A 13718-nucleotide genomic window follows, 5' to 3' on the forward strand; every position below is an offset into this window, starting at 1 on the left:
TATATTCCTTTCTGGGCATTGGTTGTATTTGGGACCTAATATACTTAACACCCCCAGATATAAGAACCCTCTGACTGGCTTCTGTCTCAAATTAATGTAAGAATAGAGATGCTTAGATTGCACGCTGATTAAACTCTGTGATGCCCAAATGCCACCCCTGTATTAGAATTACCTGAGGAACTATTTTAAAAATATATTCCAGACCCCTACCTCCAGAGAATCTGAGCCAATATATTTAAGATGGAGGCCTCCTGGTGTTTCTCAGTTAATGATTCCCAATATTACCTCCAGTAACAACAATCACTTCCCTACTAGTTATGGAGTAATTGTCTTGTATTAGGCCCCGATTTAGGTGTTTTACATGATTTAATTCATTAGCAGAAGAGCATTGCGAAGGCCAGGTAAGGCAGTATAAGTAGTTTCTGTGGAATTCATCCCTACTCAGAAATGGACAAGGAAAGTCTTCTTGTCATGCAGGTAACAACTTTTCAATTGCTTGTAGAGATATTTAAAAAATGTGATTAACACATTAAAGTAATAAAAAGACTGATGATGTCAGGCTCAGTTATTTTTTTAAAAAAGATTTTTTTAAAAGGGAAAAATCTTAATGCAGCAAGGAACAGTATCCAAAGAGAGAGAGAGTATTTGCCTCTCAAATCTGATCTACTGCTAGGCTAGTGTAACATGTTAGTTTCAAAGATTTTAATTCCAAGTTCAATATTGCCTCTCTGCCAGCGCCAACTTAGGGACAAACCAGATCCCCAAATACCTATACTCTCTAGGTCAGGCATCCTCAAACTACAGCCCACAGGCCACATGCTGTCTGCCAAGGACATTTATCTGGCCTGCCGGGTGTTTTTACCACCGCTGCCTGTCCTGCTTAGCAGCCAACTAGTCCTGGGGCCCACAGTCCAGCCCTCCAAGGGTCTGAGGGACAGTGAACTGCCCCCCCCATTTAAAAAGTTTGAGGACCCCTGCTCTAGGTATAAGTTGAAATTAACTGGCTTCCTGAGAGTCCCAAATCCTTCATAAAGCCTTCCTAGATAAATCTACTGTATTTACCATCTTCTTAAAATGTACCTGGTCCCAGGCTGTACCTGTGGCTCAAAGGAGGGTGCCGGCCCCATATACCAGAGGTGCTGGGTTCAAACCTGGCCCTGGCCAAAAAAAAAAGTACCTGGTCTCCAGATACATGTGGTATAAATACCTTACTCATAATACATTTTGTTTCCTGCTTATATGTTATAGGCATAAATTTTTGTATTATTGCTATCTTAGATCAATTATCCTGGAAAACAGAAAAGGTGTCTACATAATAGTACCTAGCAGTACCATGTCCAGTTACAATTCATAAATGTTCTTTGACAATAGGGACATATGTAACAGGAGATAAAGACTATTACATACTGCATGAAATTGGGATCATGAAGTCCTCAAACATAGTACAGTATCATTCTGATTAAAATATAAGAAAATTTTGTGGGAACAGCTGATGCTCAAGTCCAAGGACATCTATCTGGCTGTCATGTGACCAAAACCAGCAGTCAGACTAAGCTAGACATTAAGTACTAGGTCATTTTTTAGCTCCTTTCCTTTAAATGAAGGCTGTTTCTGATTTGTAACTATGTACTTCTCAAGTTTATGTGCCCTGTGCCCAATAAAAAACTTCTCCTTTCCCTCGCCTTCCTCTATTCACCACATCCATTTAACAACACATCAAAGGAATTAAGCTTTTTTAACCTGACCCACCTAGAAACGGCCATTATAGTTAAAAAGGGTTTCTAAGAATCAGGAACAAAAAGAAATTACCCTTACAGTAAGGTTTAAGGAGTTGAGCATCAGACTGATTAAAGAGCTACTATTACCTCTGTTCCCACAAAATTTTCTTATATTTTAATCAGAATGATACTGTACTGTTTGAGGTCTTCATGATCCCAATTTATGTAGTAATAGTCTTTACCTCCTGTTACATATGTCCCTATTGTCAAGTTGCCATTCTTCCTTTTGTCACTACTTCCAATATACCTTCTTTGTTACTCTTATCATGTCTACTTAAGTCTATAAATATAATAAAAATCTTTATTCAGTTAGCATGAATTAGCATCTTTTAAGCAGCTCTTCATTTTATTCACTAGACCCAATAAAATCTCTTTGACTCTGGTACAGAGTGTATCTGGCAATGTTACTACAATTTAAAAAATTAAACATTTAAGCCAAACTTCTGATAAGTACACTCTGGTACACAGTGTATCTAGAAATGTTACTACAATTTAAAAAATTAAACATTTAAGCCATGCTCTCCTAAGTGATGAGATAGACTATTAAGCAGCTACAATATTAAAAGCTTTATTCTGCCTAAAAGGTAGCCTTGGAGATCAGTATCCATAAAAAATGAAACAAAGACCAGGCACAGCCAGGCACTAATGAGATTTGTTCATATTACTTGTACCATGGGAAACAAAGAATAGTTGTGTGACTTTTCTGGTATCTACAAACAAGCTTATAAAAAGTAAGGCTATCATAAATCTCAGTTTACAAACACTGTCCAAAATATTCAAAAATGTTTTCATAGATTGAACCAAATCAGCAGAGACCTGCCTGTCTGGACGGCATGTTTTGGTGTCATTTGTAGAAATAGCTTTACTAGAATGAACTGAGGTGCTGGCCATCAGCTAACAGTTAGGGGTCATTTCAAGACATAACCTTTTATTTTATTCACTGAAAATGTCATGGCTTCTTTGAAAATGCAAAGGAGTGGGCAGTGCCTGTGGCTCAAGGAGTAGGGCGCCGGCCCCATAAACTGGAAGTGGTGGGTTCAAACCTGGCCTCAGCCAAAAACTGCAAAAAAAAAAAAAGAAAGAAAGAAAATGCAAAGGAAAAGTTTCCTTCAGGTTTCAGTGCAAGTCAATATTCTCTACTGCAGCCAGCTTATTTGATGGACACTGTAATTCTTGTAACTGACCACATCACCTCCTCTTTGTGGCCTGCCAGTTTTTCAAGGCTAGGCTAATTGTACACAACAATTTAAGGTACTAGCTTCATTTTGGATATTAATTTCACCCAGAAACTAAATTTTCTCATTTACGTTAAAAATAGCATACTATATGTTTTTTCATAAATTCTTTTTAGAACATGGTGGGAGGTAAAGACCCAGAAAAACAAACTTGCCACCTTAGGGTTTTTTGAGTCAGATGAACACTATAGACCTAGACAAGTGTATGCATCTCAGATTTGTGTTCAGTTTCTAGAAGGCTCATAAATGAGCCCAATGGTGAGCCTGAAGAACACCTTTCTAGAAAAAAGTGACAAGCAAGTTGGCAAGCCTAAGATGTCACCCACTAAAACAGGTATTATTTTCATGTAAAAGGTTCAAAGATGGGTTGGAGATCAAAACTATCTTCTGTTCACATTACTTGGCAATAAAATATTCATACTGTGATTACTGCCTCAAAAAGTCCTGCCTTTCTCATCTTTACTCCCTTGTCAATGTATATGTAAAATAGCAATTAAGCCCTGCCTCACTCAGCCGCCTTACAGAGTGAGGCAGGGCTTTTTCCTCAGAGGATCCCCTTCCCCTTATGTATTTGTTGCCTGTCTACTGACTAGAATGGAAGCTCCATGAAGGCAGGAAATTGTTTTGCTCATGGCTGTACCTTTCTATGATCAACAAGTGGCACTCAAACATTTTTTAAACTAACCTCCTATAAGACTCTCTACACTCTACAGAAGCGGTCAGCAAACTACAGCCTGCAGGCCAAATACAGGCTTCCATGTGTTTTTGTAAATAAAGTCTCACTGAACGTATCCACGCTTATTCATTTATATATTATTTATAACTGTTTTCATGGTACAGTGGCAGAGCTAAATAGTTGCAACAGGAACCACATGGCCCACAAAGACTCAAGGATTCATACCATCTGGCCCTTTACAAAGTTTGCTGGCCCTCTATTACATTCATGTGGCCCATATTTTCCAAGCTAGACTAGAAACATTCTTGAAACAGGAGTTGAGTCTCTGTATCTAGAACAGAGTAGATGCTCAAAAATAGCTATCGCTATACAAATACAGATTTCCTACTTCCAACATAAATTACTTTTGCATAATCAAATCTAAAGGTAGTATTTTCCATCGATGCATTTCTAACCAGGCCACAACCAAAAATTACCTGTGTTTAATAATTTAGGAAAACAAAGAAAAAAGATACTGATGCTAACTAATTAGCAAATTTTCTAGTTCAAAATCACAATCACTTAATCTTTAAAAATATAAATAAGACATAACTGGAAAGCTCTTCCATAGCCTGTTTCAGGCTATGGATTTTAAGGTGAACCAAAGTTATTTTCTTTCCTTTTTTTTTTTTTTTGAGACAGAGTCTTACTTTATCGCCCTTGGTAGAGTGCCATGGCATCGCACAGCTCACAGCAACCTCCAACTCCTGGGCTTAGGTGATTCTCTTGCCTCAGCCTCCCAAGTAGCTGGAACTATAGGCGCCCACCGCAACGTCCAGCTATTTATTGGTTGCAGTTTGGCCAGGGCTGGGTTTGAACCTGCCACCCTCAGTATATGGGGCCAGTGCCCTATTCACTGAGCCACAGGTGTCGCCCCAAAGTTATTTTCTAAAAGTCAAAAACCACTCTAACAAAATATCTGTTTTATGTCAGGCACATTATGGGTAATTAATAGTCAGTGAATAGATCACCCTCCCATAAATACTCTGTTCATCAATTTTTGCAATTACAATTACTGAAAAGAGGCATCAGAATTTATATCCCTTTGCCAATAATAAAATATACTCAGCATTTCTCAACACTTTAAAAACTTACATCCTTTCCATCATTCTCTGAAAATTTTAATTTGTTTAGGTATCAATGTTTCCAAGGAACTAAAGACAAAGTAGGTAAATCTAGCTGTGATATTAGTCCACTGTTTAGGTACAGAGGTAATCAAATAGTTTTTTTCCCATATTATTGGTAAGACAGAATTGAGAAGGACTAGGTACCTTGTTAAATTATCTTTGCTGAGTTATTTTGAATAAGCAACAATATACACAATAATATACAATCATTTGAGAAAACTATTGTTTATTTAGAAAAAAAGATTACACTGGTAGAATTCAGTAGATAAAAAAATCTGTTTTAAAAATGTCACTGTTAAACTTTTCCAGATGAAAGTTCAGCAATACAAAGCTCCTGTAGCTGCAGAATTAAAACACAGTTAACTTTTGATTCCCCCCTACACACACACCAAGATTTTTCTAACATAATTACAAGAAAAAATGGCAAGGGACAAGTGAGCACTGGTACCTTTTTCTTTTTTAAACAAGTTTTAATGTACATGTATTATATAAAATGATTTCTAAGCACTGCATAAAACAATGCTCCCATTTTGTTTTTAGTAAGTAATATTAAAAACAGGCCAAATAATAAATTAAAACTGAGTTTTAAAATGAGGTAAATTCAAAATGGTTCAAAAACTGTTTATTTTCAGTTTCAAACAATAAAAAGAAAGCATTTCAGAATTAAAAAAAACTAAACCCAAGCAATATTTAATTAACCTAAAGTGAAATTCTGTACACATGTAACCTTATTTGCTTGCTGAGAATTGTATGCAGCACATTGTGCTAAAAATATGAAACAGTTAACACTTTCAGCCATTACTGAAAAAAAAAAAACATGAAGAAACTAAGCAACAACTTGAAATACAGTAATGCACAACTCAACAATTTTAAGTTTTCCACATGGAGCAATAAAGCAGATAACTGAATAATTTAAGGAGATGCAAATGGGCCCTCTTCATTCATAATTCTCGGCAATTTACTCAGGAAAATAAATTTCTGGTCACAGCTGAACACTTTGATTTCATTCCAATCTCACCTGAAAGAAACAAAGTGATTATATTGATAGACAAGGAAGGAAGGAAGAGGGGGGCAGGGAAAAGGAGTGGGAGGGGTGGGGGAGCAGGGAAGAGGAGGAGGGAGGAATGGGAGGGAGGAGGGGGAGGGGGGCAGGGGGAGGGAAAGTGAGGATGGGGAGGAGAGGGGGAGGGGGGCAGGGGGAGGGAAAGTGAGGATGGGGAGGAGAGAGGGAAGAGGACAGGGAGAGAGGAAGGGAGAAGGAGGGGGCAGAAGAGAGGGAGGGAGAAGGAAGGGGAGGCCAAGGAGGGAAGATGGAATTTAAAAAAGGAAGAGAAGGAGGGGTAGGAGGAGTGCAAAGGGGAAGGGTAGAGAGAGAAAGAAGGTAGAATTTAAGAAAGGAAGGAAGGAAGGAAGGAAGGGAGAGAAATAGAATCAAGAAAGAAAGAGAGAGAGAGAGAAAAGAAATAAAAGAAGGGAAGGAGGAAGGGAGGGAGGGAGGGAGAAAGAAAGAACACAAGAGAAATAAAGAAGTTAATGAGCCAATAACAAAAGCTTAAATTAAGTCCCTAGAAAAGGGTGAAATATTTGTGTATTTCTTATTGTCCACTCTTAGAAACCATTAAATATGGACACAGTATGATGACTTAAAAAAAAGAAAAACATTGAACTAAGGGGATGAAACAAGTAAAACATTCCACAGGGGTAAGCAATAGCTTTTAAAATTAAACAACATGTAGCAAAGCAAAGGAAATATTTTACATGAGCAACAAAAAAAGAGAAAAATGACATCACATTTTTCACAAGGACACGATTTTAATAGTGACTTATATTAAGATGCAATGTCTGCTAAATTATAAAAATTGCTTTAAAAATATATTGACTCAATTATACTCATATCCTTTCCTTTATGTATTGACATTTTTCAAATACTGCATATTGAAATAAATTCAAAACATGATCATTACAACATGTGGCAAATAACCTCATATCTGCCTAACATTGTTTTCATTCAAAATTTAAACTAATGCATAATGCATTAAGTTTTATTGATGAAAATACTACATTCACATATTTCATAAAACCAGAGCCAGAAGGGGCTTTAGAAAATAATCACACTTGCATGAAATGCTGACAAATAATTTACATACCATTTCTACACAGCATTCTGTTCACACCATGTATAATCTTGACATTATCAATTATAATTGCAGATACACTAATGTTGAACTGATAATTTAATACTTAAAAGTCATTGTTCCTGTCCATCAACTAATGAATGGATAAACAAAATGTGGTATACAACCATATAATGGAATTATCATTTAGCCATAAAAAGGAATGGAGTACATACATGCTAGAACATGGATGAACCTTGAAAACATGATGAGAGCCCAGACATAAAGGTCACATATTGCATGATTCCATTTATATGAAATGTCCCAAATAGGCAAATCCATAGACAGAAAGTACATTAGTGGTCTCCAGGGTTGAGGGAAGGGGATAATTTGGAGTGACTGCTAACTGGCATAGAGCTTCTTTTGAGGGGTAACAGAAATGCTGTGGAATTAGACAGTGGTGATGGTTGCAGAACATGGCAAATATGCTAAAACCACTGAATTCTATACTTTAAAATGGTGAATTTTATGCTATGTGAATTTTATCTCAATTTTTTAAATTGCAAGGAAATGTGAATGATCCAATTAAGAGTATCATGGTATCATAGTACTGCCATAATTAGGAGGTTAAGAAATGGGTTCTCAATTATAAAGATGTCCATTAGGAGAATTACAGGGCAAGGGAATTTGATGATGTATTTAAGGGTACATTAAAGGATAAAATTGCTGTTGCTGTTAAAACATGTAAAGATCTTTCCCAGGAACTGAAATTAAAATTTTTACAAGAAGCCAAAATCCTCAAGCAAATATAATCATCCCAATATTGTCAAACTTATAGGAGTTCGCACACAAAGACAGCCTATCTACATCATTAGAGAACTGGTTCCAGGGGGCGATTTCCTCTCTTTTCTGAGAAAGAAGGATGAGCTATAACTCAGTTAGTGAAATTTTCGTTAGATGCTGCTTCTGGGTGACGTATCTCGAATAAAAATTGTATATACAGGGACCTTGCTGCAAGAAACTGCCTGGAGGTGAAAATAATGTTCTGAAAATCAGTGACTTTGGAATGTCTCGTCAAGAGGATGGTGGTGTATATTCATCTTCTGACTTAAAGCAGATTCCCATTAAATGGACAGCACCAGAAGCTCTTAATTATGGGAGATATCGTTCTGAGAGTGACGCATGGCGCTTTGGCATCCTCCTCTGGGAGACCTTCAGCTTAGGGGTCTGTCCATACCCTGGAATGACAAATCAGCAAGCACAAGAGCAAGTGGAAAGAGGATACTGGATGTCAGTCTCTCAGCAGAGTCCAGAGAGTATAAAATAATGCTGAAGTGTTGGGATTACAAACTTGAAAACCACCCCCAAATTCAGCAAACTTCAGAAAAAGCTAGCTGCCATCAAGAAGAAAGCCACATTGTGATGAAAGAGTGCTAAACTCAGCTTTTGGGACTCTATCTTCAGCAGAGTAATATTTTTCTTTATATATATATATCCTGCAACATTCTCCTCAGCTTATTTTTCTTTATTAACAACTTTTAAAATATGTGCTCCTTTAACCATTGTAAACAAACAAACAAAAATAACCCTACAGGTTCTAAATGTAAGGGGGTCAACACAGATCTATCTTTTTCATGGCTAGGACAATTGTTCCTCAAAAATTTTCTACTTCAGGCTAAGTTCACAATCTTCTGTCCTCTTTCACAGACATCTATATTCTACTGGTGCTATAAATTACACTGATAATACTAAATGTGCAGGACACGTCCCACTTTGCTGAGACGAGACTGTATTTGTAAGTATCATTTCAGATTGGTAATTATCTGGACCTCCTAAATTCCCCCACACGCACTTTTTTTTCTGGTGGGGAGCAAAAACAATTAGATCCTGCTGTATTAGTAATGTTGTCATTTCCTTACAGTCCACTCTGCCCTCCTATGCATAAATATCCTCAAAGAGTTGAGGCCATTGGTTTTAAATGATGTTATTATACAGAGACGTTGACACCAAGAATTAAGTTTGAAAATTAGGGTAGTCTGTAAAAAAGAACTGTAGGGCAGTGATCAAAGTAGAGAAGAAAAGGCAAATATAAAATCAGCCATCTTATCAGAGGTTTGTCTTTATATAAACATGCACACTTTTAAATTTTATCAAATTCATCAAAAATGTCCTAAGAAATGTTTCAGTAGTTCACAGATTTCTCATAAAAGAGTGCTCTTGATGGCGATAGCAACAACAACGACAACAACAACAAAACGTTAAGAGCAACTCTAACAGCTTACTTTTGGTAAAGTAGTTTTCACCTCAAAGGAGGCGTCCCAGAATTGCATTTCCAGCATTTTTACTACTGTTTGAAGCGGTCAGGATTTCATGATCTTAGTTTCTCTCCGTCTCACTCACTCCCCCAGTAAAAAAGGAGAGAAGGATGAAGTTGGCATTTTAAAAGTGAAACAAACATTTAGGAAGAAGAAATTTATGAGGAACAAAGAAGTTATAAGGAGAAAGACACAGGAACAGCCATTGTAATTTCACTTCACTCCTTCATTTATTCCTTACACTGTGACTTAGGAATTCCTACAGCAAACAGTTCCTGAGATATTTTTATGTGTATAAAATGTAACAAGAAAGTTAAAACTAGAATTCTGTTAAGCTGAATCTTAACTGCACCCAGGAATACCTCTCAGGATAAATATGTAGATGGAGGACAGACAAACTCAGGGACAAATGTAGCATGGAAACCTTTTATAAGTGTCCACATGTATGCCCAAGATTAAAAACACACAAATGAACAAACAAAAAGAACCCCAGCACCTTAGTTACTATTTGGTCTACCTTATGCAGAAATGCAAGGAAATAGAAAATTCTTCATGCCCTCTTCAACTGCTTGATGTCTATGAATATTACTGCACAGAACTTACACCTAATACTTTTAAAAAGCATAAAAGATGATAATGAAGAGAAAAAAATAAATTTGTCTATTATTTCAACCTCCTAACAAAAATTTCATGTGCATTTGATGGTTACTACATACAGATTAAACTGCCCTCAAAAAATATGTTGCAGCATACAAAGCAACTTATTTTTAATCAGTATGGTTTTCCTTTCTATCAAATGGTATAAATAAACTGAATCTTCTTTTGATGGCCAAGAAAAATCATCGTTATCCCTCATTATCATGCACACTCACCCCAAAGAGACACACTTAATATCTCTGTACATAAATCTATGTAAAGTTAACTGAATGACAGATAATAAAGAAAAATACTTGGTTGTTTGATTAGAAGGAAAGCATGCAGTTGCTGCCTTCAACAAAAATCACAATCTAGGGATGGAAATATGTAACAAGCAAGCCCTCATGCACAAATGTAAACAATGAGAAGCTACTAAGGAAAAAACCTAAATATCCTCTATCCCAACATTTATTATCAGCATCTAGGAATATGCCTTAAAATGGCAACACATTTCTAAAATAAGACATTTTTGAGAGTTTAGGAGATTAATTTCCAAGTATAGGCTGAAGGAGTAAAAAAGAAAAAAGTCTTAGAGCAAGAATTACAAAACTCAATTGTCTACAGGGGCCAGTAATGTAACAGAAACAAATGAAGTAAACTGAAAGAAAAGGAAAAGAAAGGGAAAGAAATGAAGGGAGGGGAAAGGAGGGGGCCTTGCTTGATCTAAAGGAAGGCAGGAACTAGGCAGACCTAGCTGACTGTGGCCATGCAGAAATCAGAACATGATGTTACCAAATACTCCAATTCCATAAGAGAAACTGAATTTTAGATTTTAAAAATTCTTTTGATTTTTTAAAAGCAACCAGTTAAAAAAAATTAAACATTGTATAAGGCCAAGATGATACATCTTAACGAGCCACATTCTACCAATGGGCTGGGAACTTGCAACCTTGGGTTACAGGATACAAGTTAGGTTACACACATGAGACTAAAGGTAAGAAATGGATTTGGAAAATTTATTTAGCTTTGCTGGAATAGAGAGTTATAACAGGAATATGATAGATTAAAAATACAGATTTTGGATAGGACAGAGCTAACTGCTAATGTTCTTGGAAATCAAAGTCATAAATCCAAAATAGCAAAAAACAAGATCATGTTTCTTGGACAGCACCCGTAGCTCAGTGGGTAGGGTGTCAGCCACATACACCCAGGCTGGCGGGTTCAAACCCAGCCCAGGCCAGCTAAACAACAATAACAACTGCAACAAAAAAATAGCAAGACACTGTGGTGGGCACCTGTAGTCCTAGCTACTCAGGAGGCTGAGGCAAGAGAACTGCTTAAGCCCAAGAGTTTGAGGTTGTTGTGAGCTGCAACGCTACAGCACTCTACTAAGGGTGACATCGTGACACTCTGTCTCAAAAAATAAAAATAAAAATTGGCTTGGCACCTATGGCTCAAGCGGCTAAGGCGCCAGCCATATACACCTAAGGTGGCGGGTTCGAATCCAGCCCTGCCCACCAAACAACAATAATGGCTGCAACCAAAAAATAGCCGGGCATTGTGGCAGGTGCCTGTGGTTCCAGCTACTTGGGAGGCTGAGGCAGGAGACTCGCTTGAGCCCAGGAGTTAGAGGTTGCTGTGAGCAGTGAAGCCATGGCACTCCATCCAGGGGGATGCTTGAGGCTCTGTCTAAAAAAAAAAAAAAATCACACTTCTCAAGGACTGGGAGCAAGTATCAACTTAGGATAGCATCTGGTTCACTAAAGGACTCTCCAAAGGTTGCTGAGTTGAGGACTACATGTACCAAATAAAAATTAAGGCCAAAGATAATTCTGGAAGACAATTTTAATAGGCAGGAACTTTTTAAAAAGATTTAAAGTAGGAGAAAAGCTTAAAGGCAAATCAGCTAATGATATTCAAAAGATCAACTCAGGGAAAGGATTTGAATAAAGACTTTACAGGTAACAGAATATAGCAAAGCGGCAGAAAGTTTTGCAACTAAAAATAGAAGACAAAAGAAAAAGATGTAAGACTGGAAGAAATTTAATCTGGGTCACATTTATATACTGTATTTTTTAATTCCAATGTGAGCATTTTAAAATTTCTGAATCAGGACAGTTACAAATCAATGTCATTCCTCTACCCACCTCCCTCAAAAAATTGTTCTCAAAACCAATAATGAAATCTTCCAATTAATGACATCTTTTAATCATGGAAATGTGACATATTTAGGACCTTTCCTTTCTATAGAGTAGAAAAAAGGGAGACCAGGCAGATAGCAGATTGAGAAGTAGCCTATAGGTCTATGATGCTAATCAAAATGTTGAGACCTCTAGAAGAAAAGAAAGAAAAACAGAAAGACTTGATGAAACCTAGTATACAATAGAGGCATCCAAAAATTCAGAAAAAGTAAAATATCAACCAAACCTTCACAAAATTACAAGTCTACCCAAGAAGATACTACAAAGTTGTAAACAAGACATTGCACGGTGAACATCAAACTAAATGCATCTTTAAAAAGATATCTTAATCTAGAAGCTTTGCTATAAGACCACCAGCCAAACAACTAACTTGGGCCAGTCTTTTCATGCCTTTGTTACTAAGAAAATACATAAAGTAGGGGGCAGTGCCTGTGGCTCAAAGGAATAGGGCACCAGCCCCATATGCCAGAGGTAGCTGGTTCACACCCAGCCCCAGCCAAAAAGAAAATACATAACGTCGTACAAATTCATGGTCAGGGTAAGAAAATTCAAATCTACAGCATAACCTTCACATACAAAAGAATAACATTTAGGTACTGAGTAAAAAGGTGTGTAAAATCATAGTGAAAACTGTCAGTGACAATGACTGACCCATTATGACTGAAGATATGAGATGTAAGCTTTTGGTTTTAATAGGGAAACCACACGTGAAACAAAATGTCAAATTAAAAGAAAGGTTAAGATGAAGAATAAAAATCCAAAGAAAAATTAAGAATTTCTAGCTGTCCAAGGAAGACAGGAAGTTGTTGGGGTGAGGTGAGGGTGGCAAGAGGCCACAAGAATACAGAATGAGCAGTAACATTTCTTTTACAATCTGATTTTTAAAAATTATTAAATTCTAGATGCCTTCAAAACTCTTGTTTATCCTACTCTACTACTTAAATAACAAGCATAGAATAACAAAGCAGAAAAAGCACAAGATTCTTCAGGTGCTGCCTAATCTGGCAACCTCAAACCCCTGTTTTGCAGTCAAAATAAAAGTAATGTAATCCAAACCCTAATGGCTCATATGCTTCTATAGAACTCTCTCTCAGACATTTCTCACTCTATTTAAACACCAGTAAAGAGCCCTCGTTATCTATCTGGCTTCATAAAAGATTAGAGGCAGCCATAATATTAGGGAGAAAGGATAGATAGCGAGTATATTTAATATATTAAGAAGTAATAGCTAATAAGGAAGAAAATGGACTATAAAAAAGCAGAGTCAGCAACTTCAAATACAATTATTTGGAACCATTATGTGTAAAGCGCAAATTGTCCTATTTACTTCAATAATCCTAAGATACCACCAAACAATAACTATCCAGAAGATTTTAAGTGCTCAAAAAAGGCTATCCTAGGGTCTAAATACTCTGCCTACTACAATGGATACTTTAAAATGGTTTAAATACTTCTTAAACATCACCTTAAAAACAAAGACACACACTTTAAATTCCAAAACTAAAAGTGCAGACCATGTTTTCTGGCTTTGTAAAACATGGACACTGGTAGAAAAAGCAGCACAAAAACTTAAGCAAAAAATATTTGGATAACATGT

The 13718-nt window shown here is 36.7% G+C and overlaps 1 protein-coding gene and 1 pseudogene across 6 annotated transcripts in view; one reads left to right on the top strand and one right to left on the bottom strand.

The window, feature by feature from the left end:
• Positions 1 to 447: 447 nt before the first annotated feature.
• Positions 448 to 8456, top strand: LOC105887720 (annotated as a pseudogene).
• The window catches only part of THOC2 (THO complex 2), a 128522-nt gene continuing 119860 nt past the window's right edge, over positions 5057 to 13718 (bottom strand). For 5 of the 6 annotated variants that reach the window (XM_023517397.1, XM_012809661.2, XM_023517398.1 and 2 more), the window contains one exon: positions 6648 to 8207. The gene's annotated coding sequence lies outside the window, so the exon portion shown is untranslated. Of the gene's footprint in view, positions 5874 to 6647; positions 8208 to 13718 lie in introns of those variants that run through there. The other variant, XM_023517396.1, reaches the window with a different exon arrangement.

The sequence above is a fragment of the Otolemur garnettii genome, unplaced genomic scaffold (assembly GCF_000181295.1).
Source record: "Otolemur garnettii isolate 467f Iridium unplaced genomic scaffold, OtoGar3 scaffold00110, whole genome shotgun sequence".
Taxonomy (NCBI): domain Eukaryota; kingdom Metazoa; phylum Chordata; class Mammalia; order Primates; family Galagidae; genus Otolemur; species Otolemur garnettii.